Source organism: Lampetra fluviatilis, chromosome 29 (genome assembly GCF_964198595.1).
Source record: "Lampetra fluviatilis chromosome 29, kcLamFluv1.1, whole genome shotgun sequence".
Lineage (NCBI taxonomy): Eukaryota > Metazoa > Chordata > Hyperoartia > Petromyzontiformes > Petromyzontidae > Lampetra > Lampetra fluviatilis.
Genome location: NC_136303.1, coordinates 11576093 through 11597380, shown reverse-complemented (window position 1 = coordinate 11597380; position 21288 = coordinate 11576093). Strand labels below are relative to the sequence as shown.

General features: G+C 45.8%; 1 long non-coding RNA gene across 1 annotated transcript; it reads left to right on the top strand.

Annotated features, from left to right (window-relative positions):
* Positions 1 to 1896: 1896 nt before the first annotated feature.
* LOC144943074 (uncharacterized) lies at positions 1897 to 6380 on the top strand. Its single transcript, XR_013639447.1, has 3 exons — positions 1897 to 1919; positions 3761 to 3875; positions 5276 to 6380. It is a non-coding gene; the product is annotated as an uncharacterized LOC144943074 (long non-coding RNA).
* Positions 6381 to 21288: the final 14908 nt, after the last annotated feature.

Genomic DNA, 21288 nt, shown 5'->3' with positions numbered 1-21288 from the left:
AGAGTACACAGGTTCCTTCGTTGATGTCCGTAGCACGGAGGGTGCTGATTCTCCCCAGCTTGTGCTTGCCAGTTTCCGGACCAGGCTGACCCTTGTTTTGGTCTTGGCAGCTACCTTTTTCAGGTGGTCATGGAAGGTTGGCGTATGGTCCAGCTTCACTCCAAGATAGATTGGAGTGGGGTCATGTCGCACCGTGTTGCCACAGAAGGTCACTTTCAGAGTGTGCTTGGTGCTCCTATTATCAAGATGAAATGCAGTGATCGTTGTGGGGATTTGGCTTGAGCCTCCATTTCCGGAAATATTCTCCCATGGTGTTGAGGTCTTGGTTCAGAGTGGATTCGATGTCGTTGCAAGTGGCTGATTATGTTGCCAGGGCAAGGTCATCCACGTTTTCACATTTGCGCGAGCCGGTTGGCAGCATGTCCCTCATATAGACATTGATGAGCGTTGGCGCGATTACTGAAACTTGTGCCAATCCATTGTTTAACCGGGGTGAGCTGGCTTTGTCGGCCACACAGACACGCAGTCAGCGATTTCCAAGCATCGTCCACATCAGGCGTATTGTTTTGAGGCAGGGAATGGTCCTTTCGAGCTTCAACAATGAGCCCTTCATCCAGACTGTGTCGTAGGCCCATGACAAGTCCACGGCCTCGGATGTGCATCGCAGGGGCCAGGAGTTAACTAACCCAGTACAATACTTTAAATATTTTCACAGTCAGGATCGTAGCTATTAATATTTACAATATGTGGCAACATGATTACCCTCACAGCTGTGTGCCAATTTTAAGTACATTAGAGATAATGAGCAGTGCTCAGTCTGGGTGTTTTTTATTCGCATTGCGTTGTTACGTAATCCAGCCATCCGGTCAACCCACTAGGGGGCAGCATTGACAAAAAAAATCCCCCTTAAAATGTTCAAGCTGCTTCTCGCTGATTGAGACCCAAAGTCTTCCAAGATAGATCTGGAGAACAGCCAAGAAGTGTACAGTAAAACACGAAGTCGGTGCAGAAAATAAGGAGATAACCCAACAGATTTTGAGCACTAAATTATCATCGTCTTCCTCGTTGTGAAGAATATAAGCAGCCCACACCTCCGATTAACGCGGTTGGCTACGTATCTATGTATCTATGTATGTTGAACCTATTTCGCATTGCACGTAGCCAGCTGTGCTAATTTGAGGTGCGGAAGACGTTCATCATACATACATAACTCCCTTGCTTGATTTAAATCCCGCCTTAAGACATTATTTTACTTCAAGGCATTTTCTCCTGATTAATTTTGTGATGTGTTTTTGGGAGTGTGTGGGGAGGGGTATTTGTATCTGTGATTAAATCATGAGTCTGCTTGCTTATATTAGGTTTTAGAATTGCGCGAGTTATTTACTTGCTTGCTTTTAGCGCTGTGCAGCGCCTTGTGACCTCTGGGGGAAACGCGCTTTATAAGTGTAAATTATTATAACTAAATCAATAAGCACATAATACACCTCCTTCACGTACATGTGTCTACCCCTCTTAAAATATCACAGTCTTTTTTTACACATCGCATCCGTGTAATCTGTGCTGAAATTACTCGCTCCCAGAAAGGCTGCTCCTTCCTGGCATGTGGAGCAAAACGTCGGACATTGTACCAAACAACACGCGGTATAACCCAAAAACGCATTGGATAAATGCATTATAAGTTTCCGCATGTGCTGTCTCCACGATTTCCTTCCCACTATTCCGATCTTTCACCGCCCACTCTACCGATGCGACTGCCTTCGCATCTGCTCCTAGGTCTTATGGTACAAAGGAAAATACCTGTTACTAAACGAGTTGATGTTCTGCTTGATGTGTTCAGGGAGTAAATTCGAAACACAAAGAAGAAAAATCTTGCAGAACAGGTCCGCTATTCTGCACGGAGACGAGGCCCTATCATACAGGTGAGGTGTAGCGCTGCTTGTCCACATCACAGACTCGATAACAAAACCTTATTCCATTCAGTCACTTGAGTGATGTGTTCATGGGTAAGCTTGGTAGAGGTGCAGCTCCGTCATTACTTGCCCAACCCACTGCTGGGGGAAGGGCCTACACCGGAGAGTGAGAGCTCTATAAGTCGTGGTTCTTATTTCAACCATACTTTACCACACCACCACCACTCTCCGATGCAGTAATTATGTGATTTAAAAAGATTACCGTTGCAGTTGACATTGTAATTACAGCATCATGGTAATTAACTGTAATTACCTACGTTTATTACTGAATTACATCTTAAAGTGAAGAGCCAAGACCACTTGACTGAAATCTGTAAAAATAAAAAATCTTCTTCTTGGTTCTTTCGGTAAAGTCACGTAGAAAAGGGAAATAATGTCTTTCTGACAGACCTGTTCTTCGCCTGAGGACGGCTGTTTGCATTGAGGCCGAAACGTCGTGAGAATTAGTTTATTATGTTTTATTATTATTACTTTATTATTTCCCTTCTACGTGACTTTACCGAAAAAGAACCAAGAAGATGAATCCCTGCAGTCACGAAAGCTTTAAATCGAAATAAAAAAAATCTGTAAAATTCCCAGAATACATCTGGAGGAAATTGTTTAAATGTTACACAAAAATGTTGTTTTACAGACACGAGCAACCCGCACATACTTTTAATCTTATAAATAACCATGTGTCTCTTCCACCTTTCTCGCAATTTGACTCGGTGTTTATCTGTTTTTCGGTTCCTCTGTGCATGGCGATGTCACCACCGCACACGTCAACTTGGGAGCATGGCACCTAGACCACCCGGGTTATCCAGCCTGAACCCTTATTTTCTAATGCAGTATGAGCATGATTATTGTGGGGAAAAATATTCGTACTGTGTGTTCTTATTTAAGAATGCATGATCATGTTGTGCCGAGTCATCGAGATGAGTATCATGGCTCCTTGAGTTACTGCTACCGGTTAATGATTCAGCACTGCCTGGTGAAACTTGGAGGCCTCTCATTCTTTCCATTGCATTAATCATGGTCCCCTTAGCCGAACTGACGTCCTCTGAACCTTGTACTGTTTCTAAACCCGCCTTGTTTCTTTCTCCGTATGACTCTCACAACCATCTGACAGACCCGAGAAAGGTTTTTAGGCATTTGCGTCACCAGTAGTGGGTAAACACTAAACGTTTAGTTTCGATTATAAACATTCCACAAGCTGTAAAGGTGATATTCACTTCGAGGTGTCGCATTTATTGCTATGAAATCTGCTCTTAGAAGGGTAATTTATGCTGCTACTAGCCATACGCTCATGCACTGCTGACTTTGGCAGTTCCCAAGGGAGGTTTCTTGACATGATGCCGATGTTGATGTATGTTGAACTTGTCTCCTTCCCCCGCACCTCCGATTAGCAGGGTTGGCAACGTACGGTGCGAAAGAAGTTCAATATTATTCACGCATACACACCACTCAGGATTTGAAGCTATCGTGACTGCAAGGATTCATACTCTTTGGTTTTTTCGGTAAAGTCACGTAGGTAAAAAAAAACCACTTGGGCAGTTGTGCTTTCGCTACGTTGTCCCCATCTGAAGAAGGACGCTTGTGTTGTGCCCGAAACGTCGTGGTTTAATTTAGTTGTTTTCATTTATTTTATTTTATACCTACATGACTTTACCGAAAAAATCAATGAGTATGCATACAGACCATTTGTGAGAAATGCCATGAATGATTGGCACTCCCCTTTGGCAATTTCTCTGCGCTCCCCTTTGCGCCGACCTCGGCACCAATGTGATGTCGTTTTTGCCGTGGTGCTGCAGTCACCCCGCCGCACAGCTCCCCGTCACGACGCCCGCTCGCACAGCACGGCACCCCGGCACGCTGCCCTCAGCCGCTGCGGCGGCGGCGTCGTCTCCCCCAGCCGTGCGGTCCAAGGTGGGTGGTTGGCAGTGGCAGACACAGGGTAAAGATGGGGGAGGGCATCCCCCCATCCTCCCCCGGCCCCCCCTTGCTTGGCAAGATGTTATCTCCCTCGCCTGGTATACGGGGGGCTGTGGGTTCGACCCTGACACCTGCTGTATATTTGGAGTTTGTGTGGCCGTGTGGATATTTCTTGGGGTCCTCATTTAGAAAGGTACCATGAGAGTATTTGGCTTTAATGAATTTCCACGTGATAAGCCACTTCGTTGGGCTATAATTTGTGGCCAGATCGCTTCTGAAAAAGAGCTACATAGCTCTGTGGGCCTCACCTGGTAAAATAAAAAAAATAGTTTAGTTTAAAATGCCAAAAATGTATACATTGAGAGAGAGAGAGCGAATGTGATGAAATGTATGTATGTTGAACCTCTTTCACACCGTACATAGCCAACCGTGCTAATTGCAGGTGCGGATAGAGGGATGAGAGAGAATGTGATGCGAAAGTGATGAGATAGTAATGAGATAAAGTGAGATAAGGTCAGTTCATTTATAAACTATTATTTGAAATGTTTGTATTAATGACTTTATGTTTAACCAATTTTTATATTTTATGTAATAATTTTCATGTATTTTATAGCTTTTTTACGTTTATATTTAAGGAAATTAATTTAAAATTTTGGTATTCGTAGGCCAATATCGTTATCCACGAAATTTGCTATTCACTAGCATTTCCGGAATGTATCCCTGGTGAATAACGAGGGCATACTGTACCTTATATCTACCTACCAAAGAAAATATATTGAACATTTATTTTATTTATTCACGTAGGCTTCATTTAAAAATCTTGGAATTTAAAAATGGCCAGTAAGGTTGTCGCAATATCGCGGTACTGTACCACGATATATCGTACAATATAATGTCCAAGGTAATAGCAACATCAATTTGGCACCATATCCTCATATACTGGCTCTACTTGTTCATTTCATTTAGTTTTAATGTATGTCTACACAAAATACTTTTGAAGAAATTAACTCGGAAATCAAGGTAGTAAATGAATAGCTATTCATTACATTTGCGCTTTACAACTTTTTGGGTAATGTACAGCATGGCAATTGTATAACGTCATCATTTTTGCAGTCAACGTAAGTGTGTAATTCCTTGAGTGTAACTGGCACCGTGTGCGTTGTACGCATCATAGTCTGTAATGATTAGAAATGTTGATGGAAGCATCGGCAACAAAGACCCAGAGAGAGTTTATCCCCAGAATAAATTGTTTTATATCCAGGGTTGTGATCACGCCAGGTATTGCAGCATCATCTCTAACAGTGCAGCCTTATTGCCAGTGAAGTTGCAGTGAGAAGTAGATTTGATCAATGATGATGACAACAATATTTACCAAACCTGTCGCCCTTTGTTAGGTTGAACCATCACCATTGGCCGATACACGACAGCTGTTTATGAACGCCCTGACTTCCCTGCGTGTTGAGCAGCAGCAGGCAATGCAGTCGAGGGAGCAGGGTCACACCGAGAGGCAGGATCCACACCACAGGCGCTCAGCTGCGGAGCTCGGAAGCAGTAATGGATCTCTGCGGCACAACCACAGCGGCAGTCGCAGCAGCAGAGACGAAGTTGGGAGCGTTGGAGACCGTATTGAGCGAGACGGCTTCACTGGGCTTGAGGGTGGGAGAAAAAGGGACCTCAGAGCCAGGCTAGGGCCAAACAGAAACCACAGGCAGGCGGACAGCAGATATAAAGGTGAGGACCCCAGCATGGAGTTCAGAAGGTACAGTGGAAGCCCTGATGGCCGAGATGACACCGTTTTTGTTGACATGAGCCACGGTGAAGACAAGAGGAGTTGGTCGTCGTCGTGTGTTTGGCAACACAAGAGTCCGAAATCTAATGATTGGGAGAGGAGGCAGGAAGGAAATCATCCTCGAGGCCATGATTCCAAATATCGGCAGGGAAGATCAGAGCGAGATTACTCTCCTGGTCTTGATTCTGCATGTCGGGAGGGAAGATCAGAGAGAGATTACTCTCCAAGTCGGTATGCTAAATATCGGCAAGGAAGATCACAGCGAAGTTACTCTCCTGGTATTGATTCTGAATGTCGGCAGGGAAGATCAGAGAGAGATTACTCTCCTGGTCTTGATTCTCCATGTCGGCAGGGAAGATCAGAGAGAGATTACTCTCCAAGTCCGTATGCTAAATATCGGCAGGGAAGATCACAGCGAAGTTACTCTCCTGGTATTGATTCTGAATGTCGACAGGGAAGATCAGAGCGAGGTTATTCTCCTAGTCTTGGTTCTGAATGTCGATTGGAACGATCAGAGAGAGATTATTCTCCAAGTTCAGATGAAAAGTATCTGCAAGGAAGACCAGAAAGTGTTTATTCCCCACATCCTGATGCCAGGTATCGGGTGAGAAAAATGGATGAAGCATATTTAGGGAGTCCGGAAGATCCATTTCGGGCGCAGAGTCTGGCAGTTCGTTTGCACTCCACGCATCCCGGTGCGAATCTCCGTCGGGAAATTTCACAGCAAGTCTATTCTCAAAACGTGGAAGGCACGTGTAGAGCAGCTGTGCAAATGAGTCGCACGATCCCATCACGGACTAAGGAAATGCCTTCACGGAGCTACAGTGACCACTTGGAGGATTCCGATAGAATAAATCTTGTTTCTCAGAATAATTTGAGTCGAGGCAATGGAAGAGTCAATTCCCAATCTCATCTGACTGCCATAAGCAAGAGAAGGAATGACGAAAGAGGTCCTGTTTATGCTGATGGCGATGACATGACACTCTACGACCGCAAAAGGAGCTCTCGTGTTGTGTTTGACCAAGAAGATGAATACGACAATAGCCGTAAGATTGACGCTGAGCGCTGGGAAGCATACCACACCGACGTGGTTGAACGCAGCCTTGAAGCAAGCTGTCGAGAAGGACTGAACGTGCCGAGACGGAGCGAGAGCAGGTACCTCACAAAGCGAACGGCGTTCAAGTCGGCCAGGCAGTATGCATCAGACGATGGGACAAGTCTCAAGATTACCACGGTGTTTAATTCTAGCTATTAGCTGCACATTTTTGTCAGAGTCCAGAATAATTTGTCGACACGCCATGGACAACATGTGTCGTGAGCTGACATGCTACAAGGGTTTAGATGTTCCATTGGGAATGTTCTCGTTACCTACACCATAATTTAGTGATGGTTGCATTCATGCTGCAGATGAATCAATGTCACATATTTACACTATGTGCACTATTAAATTTGAAAAAGGTGTGTTTGTCCTTTGAATGTGCATCAAAATATTGCATTTCAAGGTCGTAATTTACAATTGGCCCAATTGTTTGATGGGTCTTAGCATTTTCATCTACGCCATCATCTTCTGCTGTACAGCTCATAGTTCTATTTAATGTAATTAAATGGCCAATAGCGATAATGGATGACCACAAATTGCGAACCTTTTGCAACGGGCGGCACAAATCGCGCGACCACTCGGCCCTGTCACCGCCCCAGCACCTGATATTCACCCAAATGTGCCACCGGGGATGACTTCACTGTGCCATCCCCCCTGTAGTTGTCTCCCCGTGGGTGTGTTCCCTCCCTCCTGTGGCACTCCATTGCTCGTCTCATTCTCCAGTTGCCATCCATTCTCATGGTTCCTTCTGAACGAATAGATGTTAATTCCCTCGCTTAGTATGAAGGAGGTCGTTGGTTCGATCCCGACCCTGCCGGCCATATATTTGAAGTTTGGATGTCTCTCTGCCTGTGGTTGGGTGGATTGTTCTCAAGGTCCTCCGGTTTTTCCCTCTACATTTAGAAACATGCGTTGTAGAGTATTTGGCTGCTATACATTTCCACGTGATAAGCCACTTGGTTGAGCTATCACTTGTGGGCAGGTCGCTTCTGAAAAAGAGCTATATAGCTCAGTGAGCCTTACCTGCTAAAATAACAACAACAAATGGTTTAGTTAACATTGCCTGCAATCGTGGGTTCTTCATGCCTTCTGATTTAGAGGTTTACTGTTTGTGCCATTTGTTCTAAAGCAGGGTCCTTCCTATGCTGCTCTTGCAAGTGTTTAAGGCTGTAAATGAGAACATCCTCGCTCTCCCATCTTCAAATGTAGTGCCTTCAAAACAGAAAATAAAGATTGTGTGCGAGTACAAGGCTCGTTTTTTGTGTTTATTAGCCCTGTGGGTTTTCTTTACTTCTCCTGAGTGATCCTGAGTAATATTCCAGAAGTCGGCCTTCTCAAAATGAGTGCACATCATCGATGAAAATATGACTTTGTATTTGTGCACATGCAGTAATGCATGCAGCTGTAAACGAAGAAAAAACACAATTACATGGCATTGTGCAAGGAATTATTAACACTTGTCTTGGCGTGGTAACAGGAATTCATACTCTGGTTCTTTCGGTAAGTCACGTAGGTCACATAGGTGACTTTACCAAGCGAAGACGACGGTCGCTTGTTGTTGCGATCGAAACGTCGTGATCTCTTATTTTTCTACCTACGTGACTTTACCGAAAGAACCAAAGAGGATAATCCTCATGTAAAATATAGGAATACTTATTTTATTGCGCAACCTTTGTTTTCCATATTTCTTACCAAGTGGGAACGCAACAGATATGTGGAGCTCGTGGGCAGTCATTGACAAAAAAAATACGTTTTCTATTAAACTCGCTTTCCTACCCGGCCTCGCCCGGGACTTGGATTCATCACGCCCGGTCGCCTTTGTCTCCCCAGTGGCGATGTTCACACACCACACTAGTTACTCGTTTGAGGCTGAGTTGACCTAGGGGAGGCCCAGGACCGGTTAAAATAATCGTCACCGGTGGTGGCCGTGAGCGGGAATCGAACCCGGGTCGCCGGGTTCGTAGCGCAGCGCGCTAACCACTACACTACAATGTGTTACGCTTCCACATGCGCGGGTCACGTGACAGATTGACGTCACAGCTCACTTGCCGTGCAACAAAATAAATGCATTATTGAGCTCACCCCCCCCAAAAAAAGAAAGTCTATTTTTAAAATGTTTGCATGGTGTGCAGTCTGGAAATTACCCACATGGCAAATTTCAAGTTTGTTGCATGTCGGGAAGTACGCTAAATATTTTGAACAGACACATAATAACAACTTTGCCTTTTATATATATGGAGATGTTCATGTGTATATCACAGGATGTCGCACAAAGAGCAGTTTTCAAACTTTATAATATCGCATTAGCCTTAACTTCCTTCAGTCGGTGACAATGTATTTCTGATTCCAAAACAGAACTGTGGGTTTAATATGATACGCTGCTTGGAGCTGTAGATGGTGCTGTGTAAATGAAAATTAAAAAAGTGAATCAAAAGACTTAAACAAAGCTTAACGTTCTTATCAAGATCAAACATTTTTTGCTAAACAAATTGTAATCAAAAAGTAACTGCCCATCTTGTCGATTGCATCAATGCGCATAAACATATTTTTAAACCACATTAAAGACACATAGCCTTTGTGAATATTCAAACACATTCGGCATCTCATGAGGAAGCGCGTCGCGGTCCTCCAAATAAATGTGTGAACAGATGTGACCGAATGACAGCAGCAGTGGTAAACGGTGGACCGGCTCCGTCTTTATTGTCAGCGATGCTCACATCGTCAGCGCATCCCCCTCAAAATCGTACGCGGAGTCTCTTCGACTTCAATGCGAAAACAGCCGCGAAACTGACTAAATGGAATGAAGGGTGTAAGAAATAAAACACTTTAACATCAGCTTAATCCGCTCCGTTTCAAGCAGTATGTTTTTTTTTGGCCAGCACCAGCATTCTGTCACGATGGGTTTCTCTCGTCCCTTCCACAGCTGATCATTGTTGACGCGTGCCCCCTGCACGAACAGCAGCAGCAGCACCTTCGTCTGCTGCCAACTTTGGGATTGGCAATCAACCAGGCGAGGGACATCCTCCCCTTGCCCCACGGCAACACAATCACACGTTACATAAGTCATGCTGGGGCTGTGCAATGCTTGAACTTTTGCAGCCCAAACTCACCACGCGACCGGTTGTTCACCTCCAGAAGCACCGAGCTTGAGGATTCTTTCTGGAAAACGAACTTACATTTACACCACGTAGGTTTTCACGACCAATATTATTCACAATAAAGGGTTGTTGGGTTAGAGCGTGTAAATATAAAAGTGTCGTTAACCCACCAACGCCCCACAGCCAATTAGCAAGGTTTGTCACGTAAACAAAACGTGGCGATGAGTTACTACTTGAGCACAACGGTTGTGTGTTGGAGAGTAAAACCACATTTACAGGAAAAAAAAATTGGCACGTTTTATGTAACACGTTACTAATTATCTGTGTCCGATGTTGGTGGGTTAACCACATTTATATTTCGATTTAAAGCTTTCGTGACTGCAGGGATTCATCTTCTTGGTTCTTTCGGTAAAGTCACGTAGAAGGGAAGTAATAAAATAATACAAATAAAACAATAACATAATTCTCACGACGTTTCGGCCACAACGCAAGCAGCCGTCCTCAGGTGAAGACCAGGTCTGTCGGGGAGACAGCATTCAGATGCATTCAGACGCTGTCTCCCCGACAGACCTGGTCTTCACCTGAGGAAGGCTGCTTGCGTTGTGGCCGAAACGTCGTGAGAATTATTTTATTATGTTTAATTTTTATTATTTTATTACTTCCCTTCTACGTGACTTTACCGAAAGAACCAAGAAGACACATTTATATTCACGCGATAGAACCCAAAACCTTTATGATAAATTACATTTACACATCAACCCATGATCGCGTTTCGAAGAGGTGACTGCTCACGCGTATTTTCAAGAAATACCCCGCAATTCTGAGAGTAATACTGCGTGAAGAGACATGGTGAATTACAGGTGTTCGTCAACGCGGGTTTCCTGCTCAAACGAGCATTCAGGCGGTCCTTAGCCGTCGTGACAGCCCCGAGCGAGTGGTGGAATTTCCATGTTCCTATGTCGTGGGTGAGTCTGTCCATGGGAACACGACTTCACTTTCCCGAGATTGAAGAAGAGGCGTATATGGTGAAATTAGGCACTCCCAACTTTTGTACAAGACAAGCGACTGTGATTCCTTCAGGTACTCGGTGGTCTTCCCACTGTAGAATGTTCTTGCGTTCCTATGATTCTCGGTTTATGTTGCATTTTTTCATCATCATCATCATCGCCCGTAAGCCTTGTTCTCGCACAACACATTCCTGCGGAGGGAACGTTGGGTTGCTCGGTCAATGGCCAGGGTCAACGGCGGCGTGGTGTATTCGGCAAATATGGCCGACTGTGAGGGCGGGCACAAGCCGGCGTGAGTAGGTTAAACGTTGAGTTTTATAAGGGCACCACGGGGTGACCAGCCCCTCCACACCCAGCCCCACCCCTCCCACCCCCCACCCAGCCCCACCCTCCCCACCCAGCCCCTCCCCATCCTCCCCACCTAGCCCCACCCCTCCCATTTTTGATTCACGACGGACGGACGGACACAATAATCCCCTGTGGGCTGGTGTAACCAGGAGGTTCCTACCAGTATTACTTGAAAGTTGAACACTGCGTTCCAGTCTCCAAGCCTCGTTGTGAGCACGCATCTCTCCACGCTCTGTGCACTTATCAGATTTTGCGCCTTTATATTTGCCGTCAGTCTCCGTGTTTATGATCCAGGTCATAGTATGTACTGAGAAAAAAAAACTGACCTTGGTAGATAATTGAAATTATACGGGTAATCTTTGTAAATTACCAAGGTCCAGTCTGGGTAAAGATTGTAAATAATGTGCATGATACACCGCCGTTGACTCAAGGATGTGATACAATTGATAAAAGCTACAGGAGCATAAAAACATTGATACCTTTAGTCTTTGCGGTGTACAGTATTTTACTATTGACTGGAGCCTCTACAGCTATGTAACCACAGTATTCCCTCATTCAAGAACTTTCCATCCGCGATTTTGGCTATTCGCGACTCGAATCTGGAACTCTCACGACCGCATGGAGAGAGAGAAGAGTGATGAGTGATGAGAGAGAATGTGATACGAGTGATGAGAAAGTGATGACACAGTGATGAGATAAAGATATGTGAGGGATATATAATTTTCATGTATCTAATAACTTTTATATTTATTGAAGGTAAATCATGAAAAGATAGGTTTTCATATGCCAGTATCATTATCTGTGAAATGTGCTGTTAACCAGGATCTCGAGAATGTATCCCTCGCGAATAACGAGGGAATAGTCCATATTTATCATCCTTCAAGACCCATCCTTCCACAACAACTGCCTGAGGAAAATCTGTCGCATCTTCTGGCCAAACAAGATTCAAACCGGGACCTGTATATCAAGACCAGTTCAAGATTCATAATGAGGGACGTAACGGAGAGATGACTCAGGTGGCTGGGACACGAACCGAGAATGGAACCCCAAAACTGCCCTACGGTGGACACCACAAGGGAAGAGACCACGGGGCAGGCCGAAGACCACCTGGCGACACACCATTCAAGACCAACCAAAGACCACGAAGCAGAGAAAGCTGCTAAAGACACGGCGTGGGCTTGTTGCGACGGCCTCATGCTCCACAGGGAGCGAAGAGGAGTCGGTGATTCATGACCCATCCAACACTGAGACTGCCCTCCCTAGCGTGTGCGTGTTGGAGCTCAAGCGACGTAGAGCAGGAATCGCATTAATGCCGGGGATGGCGACGGCGACGGCGGCACACAGCTCTCCACTAATTGTTACTCACGAAAAAACACCAGAAACACAGCAGCTTCTAGAGTGGCAGATGCAGTAGCTCCCTTGTGCGCTGCTTGTATGGAATCGCTGCTGCCAATGACGAATATAAATACAACGTCGCCATACTCGCGGGGCCTCTGTGAGAACGCGTACCTTCTTCAAACCGCCGCGTCCCAGTTCACACCCCGCATCACTTAGGGGCCGTCCATAAATGACGTCACGCACCTGGGGGGGGGGGGGATCAGACATTTGTGACGATGTGTGACGAAGGGGGGGGGGTTTGAGAAATGTGACGTCACATCAAAATGCGCAACTTTAAATAAACATAAACACGTTCCACTTAATTAAATATACTTTTTTATAAATGTTTCCTCCTACAACATCAGAGTGCAGCGCCACATTAAATACGCACTACAATGACAATAGTTTAAAGCGATTTAAAGCATATTTTATTTTGGGGGGGGGGGGGCAGAGCTTTGTGACGTCATATTTGAGGGGGGGGGGTCTGACTTTTTGTGACGCCGTGTGACGAGGGGGGGGGTCACAAATCGAGTGACGTCATTTATGGACGCCCCCTTAGCCCTCCCGGACGGAGTTCCCGTACAACTGTTGTGTTATGAACGTTTTAAACGAGAGGAAGGTTTTTTGCGGTTAAATCGCGGAAGTGTAAATGTGTCGTGAACCCGCCACCACCCGACACAGACAATTAGGTTTGTCACGGAAACAAAACGTGACAATTAGTTACTCGTTCAGCCCACCGGTGTGCAGAAAAGTAAATCCACAACTTTGACAATTTGAGTCCCGTGATGTTTACCTGGTAATTACACGCAGCGTCATCGGGCAATTTCGCCATAATTGTGAAGAGATCTTACCTGCTTCCAGTCTTAAATAGAGCAAGATGACCTTATTACTGTGAGCTCATCAGGTACGACACATTTATACTTACACGCTCTAACCCAATAAACCTTTAATCTGAATAATATTAGTCACGAAAGCCTACGTGTCAAAATTATAGGAAGTCTGAATGCATTTACTGTTCTGCACCATAACAGTGAAATACTACTGCTAAAGAGAGTGAAATGTAATAGGCGAAAGGAACATCTTCTGTATGTATGTTGAACTTCTTTCACACCGTACGTTGCCAACCGTGCTCATCGGTTTGCACAGGGCCTGGGTCACCTGCAGCTTACGAATGATGCCACTGATCAAGGTTTGCCGCTCGCATGCATTTTGCTCGTGGCATAAATCCACGTCTTATATTTTTTGGAAACGCTGGTAGGTTGGCTTGGAGTCAAAATTATTAGACTACATAACGCTATATTCATCCTTTGAACAAGTGTATCGTAATTTGGGCATGCTGGGGAAAAAATTAGGCAAGATGGGTCTGGTTCGCCGATATTTTCTACTTTTTTAACCAGGGAAAGCTTGCCCGAGTCTCATGACTGTTTCGACAGTCGCGGGTGATGATTGCTACGTAGATTCTAGTTGAGTAGTTTGTCAGCGCAAGGCACAAATACATTGTCGGGACAGTGTGTCGGACTGTTCCAGTTGGAATAAGCCTCGGATACAACATAGTGTGTAGCTGGTGGCAACTAAACGACTCTCATCCCATCCTGTAATTCAGTATAGTTAAGTGGCATGGTGATACAGATCATGTACGGACTGGGCGAAAGGCTCATGGTGAACACAGAGGGTACTGCTTGCCGGTATAAACTATAGAGTGGGCTTGGTGATAGCATATCATAGCAGGAATATCAGCGGGTCTTGGCTAGGGCGCCCAGGGTTTCCTTTCAACAACCCTACCTCATTCCTGTCAAGGTTTTAGTGGTTGTGCTGTAAAGTATAGCTCTCCGATCGTGTTTTCAGGTTGCATTTCATGAACCGAATGTTCATCTTAAGCAACTGAATACCCTGTTCCTGAGAAGCTCCGACCAGCACATGGGGCAAAACATCAGAGGCATCGTGCTGAATGAACACGCTGTAACAACGCGAACACATCACATCTGGAGAACCCGGTCCCTCCGCCAAGTCATGTGAATGTGTTTCTCTACTTGGTCTCGCGTTGTGGTGCTTGACTCGTGTCAGGCACACAAGAGGGCCGGTTGTACGCGTTCTCCTCCGAGGCTGGATTTGTGCTTTGTTCGCACATACGCACTGCTGGAAATGGGTCGCAGTGTGGATTTTCACTGAAATGTTCTGTTCCACTGGACACTCGGGCGCTTGTATAAATCCGTCTTCTCATCGGTTGGGAAAATAGAGCAACTAGACACATGGTCGTGTACTCTTTGGTTCTTTCGGTAAAGTCACGTAGGCATAAAATAAATACATCACGACGTTTCGGGCGCAACACAAGCGTCCATCATCAGGTGGGAAAGCATGGTTTGCTGCTTATGCAGACTGTTTTATAACAGTTTTAACAGTCTGCATCAGCAGCAGACCATGCTTTCCCACCTGATGACGGACGCTTGTGTTGCGCCCGAAACGTTGTGATCTATTTTATTATATTTTATACCTACGTGACTTTACCGAAAAAAACAAAGAGTATGGATTATTGCATTCACGAAAGCTTCAAATCAACATGGTCGTGTATTTAGTTGTCAGAAAATAATCAACAATCCAGTGCAGTACTGTGTAAATTAAACGATGTCTTGTTTACTCAAACATTTGTCTTGCTGCTATCGTTCGAGTTGCAGATCTAGGTAAGTATGAATGCACCCGTCCAAAATTATGCAAATTGCATCTAGTAATGCCGCATGTTGAATTTGGAACTCATACAGATGATTTTTTCTGGGAGGCGCAGGGTATCACAGACCAGCAGAGAATGCATCGAGACCCGGCGCCAACAGTTGCCCAAGCTCTGTGATCCTGTAATGGGATATTTTGGCGAACTTCATAAATGTCTTGACTTAAAAGCTTTCGTGACTGCAGGAATTCTTTGGGTCTTTCGGTGAAAATAACAAAAAACTACGATGGTTCGATCGCAACACAAGCGGTCGTCCTGATGATGACTGCGTGTGTTGCGATCGAAACGTTGTACGTGACTTTACCGAAAGACCCAAATAATATTCATAAATGTCATGGGACCTTTTGATATTGTACGATATAGCTGCTCACCCCGAGATAGAAATGCTCTTATGCGTGCATTAGCTTTCAACTGTTCGCCTTTTGGCATCCTCTGGTCTGACACTGGTGAGACTAGGCCATAAAGAAGGCTGTCTCTGGTGTAGGCCAATCAGTTTCAAAGACAATGCAAATATTATCAGACCATGTTTGTTTGCATGTTCACCACAAGTACATGTGGATGTGGTTAATGTCCACTCAATTCCTTGCAATCTAATTGGTTGTGTTGCCAGAAAGGGTATTCTTATTTTCTTATTTTTCATAACTCCACAAATGGGTGTTTATAATGTGAAGCGACGACTGTGAAGCTGTCTGCCATGTGGAAGACGCCCGTTGTGTGTGAAGGCTTGAGGCACCTCCCTTGCATACTCGCTGGTCAAATGCACGCTTGCAGCACAATGCAGGGTGGTGGACAGCCATAGTGGTTTTGTCAGTCATTCGAGCAATAATGCAGCGATACAAATGTATGGGCTTTGTTGGGCTAATTATACTTGTGCTAATGATGGCACTGCCCCAAAGTGTATAACCCTGACCACGCGATTAATGCTATCAGGCTAAACCTACACTAATTCTAATACGGAAGCATCATGTCAAATCCTCCGTCCTGTTGGGTCAACATAAGTCATTCACAAGCATGCACAACAATTACAAAACATGTTGGTGATACCAGCATTTGAAGTTGCTTTCCTTTGCCAGCGTAATGCATTTTAAAATTAATCGTATTTATCTTTTCCAATACAACACGCTCGAAACCAACTATCATGCTTGTAAACCGTATGGCATCCGTTTGAATGTGTCTAGTTTTGCATTGAACTTAAAATATGCTTTTTGCAGAACTTATCGAACGACTGTGTTGGGTTTGATTCGTTTTACAGGCACTGCCTTTGTTCAGACCTTAACTTTCACATCATAAACAGTGTGTAACCGAAGTTATACTGTTCAATGCCAGCACAAGAGGGTCAGCCAAGCATTTTGAGAATAGGACACTTCATTATAAATACTGGACAGCAGAATAATGTTTATCAAATTGATAATAAGTTCAAAGTCTCTCGTATAATATGATATCGCTCTGGGCTTAATATCAGCCTGAGCTGTCCAGAGCTGAGCTCTAACAAAAATGTTTCCCATATATGGTATTTGTAATTCTCACACAACATTTTTTGGGAACATGTGTTTTCGTTCATGATTGGTGACTATTCATTGAAGTTGTTTTTCTATCGAAGTCGTGATTGTATATTTTATTTTAGTCTTCACCTTGGAAGCTGCCAGGGTCGAAATGGCAAGTACTGTAGACTTATCTTGCAATTCAGAGGTCGTGGGTTCAATCTCCTGGCATGGCAGTCAGTTGCATCAGTGGGGCAGGTTTATTAAATCCCTCTTCCCCTGTCCACCCAGCAGTATAAATAGGTAAACTACAGTTAATCGATTGGCAGATCGGTGGTGGGATATAATGTGGGTAACCAAACCTCTTCCAAAATAAAACAAAATACCCCCAGAGGGGCATTAGAACTCACTCAAGTGGAGGCCCTTCCGCCAGGAGTGGCATGAGCGAGCAATTGCAGGGCTGCCCTTTACCTCTTACATAATATCCAGTTGACCAAAAATCTCAGCACACACACTCAAAAGTACCCAGACTTAAAACTAATTTCTTTCAAACCGGTTTTCGTGTTTAGTTTGTTGTTTTTCCCCGGCACCTCTGATTAACGCGGTTGGCTACGTACAGTGCAAAAGAAGATCAACATACGGTACATTTGTAGTGTCGCCTGTGTGTGCGGGTGGTGTGCGTCGCACACACACTCAGTCAGAGACGAGGTAGTCGCAGGAGGCACCGTCCTCCCCTTTTATTGTTGTTGAGTTCACGCCACCACTCGAGCCCCCTCTCTCTCATGACCACGCTGCCGCACGACCCGTCCCAGACACGACCCTGTCCGCGTTGCACCGACGGCCTCGACCGGGACAGCGGACTACTGTCCGGCCGTGCAATGATCGGGCGAAGGCGGCAGCGACGACGAGATGAGTTCAATTCCAGAACCGGCAGCCTGGGGCTCTCGCTATGCGCTGCTTAGATTCCGCTCGGCGCGGCTTGGCTCCGCCCTAGCCGTGCCTCTCTTCTCGAACCCTCCAGAGGGTTCCAGGGGCTTCCTCACGAGGTCTATCGTGACCCTTGCCCCAGTTCCTCTGCCCTGCCGGCACACCCACGTATATGCTCAGTGGCGTGTGCGCTAAGTGCCCACCCGCAGTTACAGCTGCTGTCCAACAGTCATCGCTATGTCACTACACATTTAAAAAAGGAATGTGGGTGCAAAAATATCCCACACGTTGTCAGATATAAGGACTGCACATGGCATTTGCCAATTTTTATCCCTATGTACTTAAGACAAGATACCTAAAAGATGGCATTTAAAACAAATGTATTGGGTGATGTATGTTTAACTTCTTTTGCACCGTACGTAGCTAACCCGTGCTAATGGGAGGTGTGGGGCGAAGGACAACAAACGAAACACAAAAGCAATTCTAAAGAATTAGTTTTCAATCAAGATTTAAAAGTGCATCGCTCCAGTGGCTTCCTAATCGGCAGGGGTGCACAAGCGCACACACGCCCAATAAAAAAACAACTGGCGAATGTTTTGAGTTTTTGTTTTGTTAGAAGGGGCCAGTGGGCAGTAATGTAATGTCAAACATCTGTTGGAATGTTGCGCAGCGGTTATAACTTAAAGCAACTATTCATTGAAGTTGTTTTTCTATCGAAGTCGTGATTGTATATTTTATTTTAGTCTTCACCTTGGAAGCTGCCAGGGTCGAAATGGCAAGTACTGTAGACTTATCTTGCAATTCAGAGGTCGTGGGTTCAATCTCCTGGCATGGCAGTCAGTTGCATCAGTGGGGCAGGTTTATTAAATCCCTCTTCCCCTGTCCACCCAGCAGTATAAATAGGTAAACTACAGTTAATCGATTGGCAGATCGGTGGTGGGATATAATGTGGGTAACCAAACCTCTTCCAAAATAAAACAAAATACCCCCAGAGGGGCATTAGAACTCACTCAAGTGGAGGCCCTTCCGCCAGGAGTGGCATGAGCGAGCAATTGCAGGGCTGCCCTTTACCTCTTACATAATATCCAGTTGACCAAAAATCTCAGCACACACACTCAAAAGTACCCAGACTTAAAACTAATTTCTTTCAAACCGGTTTTCGTGTTTAGTTTGTTGTTTTTCCCCGGCACCTCTGATTAACACACAAGCGCACACACGCCCAATAAAAAAACAACTGGCGAATGTTTTGAGTTTTTGTTTTGTTAGAAGGGGCCAGTGGGCAGTAATGTAATGTCAAACATCTGTTGGAATGTTGCGCAGCGGTTATAACTTAAAGCAATTGCACTCATACAACAACAACAGCATATCTATGAGACCTTTTTTGCTAATATCTAAAATGATGAAAAATAAAAATAGGTTTATCCCTTTCTGGCAATAAAACAGGAGGTGTTAAGCTGTTCAAAGACCAAATAGATTTTAATTTTCAAGACATTAAGGCTGCATTAACCACAATATGTGTGGTTAACACGTATTGTTTTTTCTTAATTTTGGATACTGCTAAAAAGGTCCCATAGAAATAACCGCTCGACCCAAGCTGTAAGTGCTCTGATACTTGCATTGTATTTGTGCTGTTCACCTTTTGGCGTTCTCTGGTCTCACACTTGTGAGACTCGGCCATGAAGAAGGCTGTCTCTGGTGTAGGCCAATCAGTTTCAAAGACAATGCAAATATTATCAGAGCATGTTTGTCTGCGTGTTTTTCCACAAGTATCTGTGGTTAATGCAGACTTTATGCCTTGCAAAAGTTATCTATTTGGTGTCTGAACATCTTAATACCGCCTGTTTTATTGCCAAAAAGGGTAAAACCTGTCCTTATTTTTCACGAACAGCATAGCTTCTAGAAAGGGCCGTATTCATCTTCCCTTGTGCCTGATGACCGAGCAATCGAATATATATTCGAACAAATATAAGCGGAACCCCCATTCTCTTTCTGCACACGTTAACACATATTTAGTCCATAAGCCTATTTGCTTTCCATTACCAATACAGTAATAGCAAGAAAAATGTGTTTCATAATTGTCTCATCAGCAGGCTCAGGATTCTTTGTCGACGAATTGAAGCAAATATAAGCAAACGATGTTCTGTTTCCACATATCGATACTGTACTATATAATGTAATTATCATTCTTTAAGTTTACTTATTTATCCAGGAATAGGCATAATGTATGCATGCCTCTTTTTTAGGAGGGCCCTGCACTGTTTATTATATTTAGATGTCTTCAGCTATTGACCGAGGACAGTATTTACACAAGTGGGAGGGAAACCGGAGCACGCCGTAGACAACCCGCGAGAGCAAGAGGGCAACATTCGATCCCCGATATAAACAGATGGCGGCGATTAGCTCACTTGCTGTACTGCCTCCTCTTGGCGAGCCAAGCAAGGTTTTCACAACATGCCCGGTGATCCCCCAACCCTCCCCTCCACTGCCGGATCACAGACAGACAGACACGCGCGGAGCCACCACTGCCCGGTATGAGCCCATAATCATCATATTTATTTCCACTGGAGGAATCCGATGAGCTATAAAGCTCTTGTTCACAGATGTCCAGTGAACGGTATGTCCATCGGCCTATTGGATTTCCAGACCGGCGTTATGGAAGATGTAACAACAATATTCCCTCTATTGTGGCAACGTGAATGTTGACCTTCTGTTTGGACGACGGCTAACTGCGGGCCACGGCAAATGTATTTACGTCGCTTCCACGGTGGACTCCACCTCATCGTCAGCATTATTAATAGCCGCCACGGGAACACGTGGATCACAGAGCGGTGACGTAATGCGGAGTGACGTCACGGAGGAACACGGTGTGGGGGAGGGGCGGGGTACAACGCTGAGGGGGCGGGGCGGGGAGCGGTGCGGTTGAGGGGCGGGGATCGGGGAGGGTGGGGGGGATCGGGGGAGGGTGGAGGGTGAGGGGGATCGGGGGAGGGTGGGGGGGATCGGGGGAGGGTGGGGGGGATCGGGGGAGGGTGGGGGGGATCGGGGGAGGGTGGGGGGGATCGGGGGAGGGTGGGGGGGAGCGGGGGAGGGTGGGGGGGACGTCAGCGAGCGAGACCCGGCGCGCTCGCGGGAGAGGGGCGGGGCTAGGGTGGGGGGGGGAAACAAAAGTCGCGCGAGATTTGGGCGCGCGCGCGTGTACACCGGGGAAGAGGGGCGGGGTTTTTTTGTGGGGGGGTTGAGGGGCGGGGTTTTATGGGGGTTGAGGGGCAGGGCTTGGGGGGGGCATCAGCGCGAGAGTCCCGGTGCGCTCGCTGGGGGGAAGGGCGGGGGGGCTGGGTGGGGAGGGTGAGGGGGAGGGGAACAGAGAGCTCGCGCGAGATTTGGGCGCACGCGCGGGAACGCAGGGGGAAGAAGGGCGGGGTTTAGTGGTGGTGGGGGCTCGAGGGGCGTGGCTTGGAGGGGGGGTGGGAGCAGCGCGGTGGGGGCGGTGGGGGGGGGTGCGTAAGAGGAAAAAAAATGTGCGCGAGCCGTGTCCGGGCGGTGCGGCTTCTGATTGGCC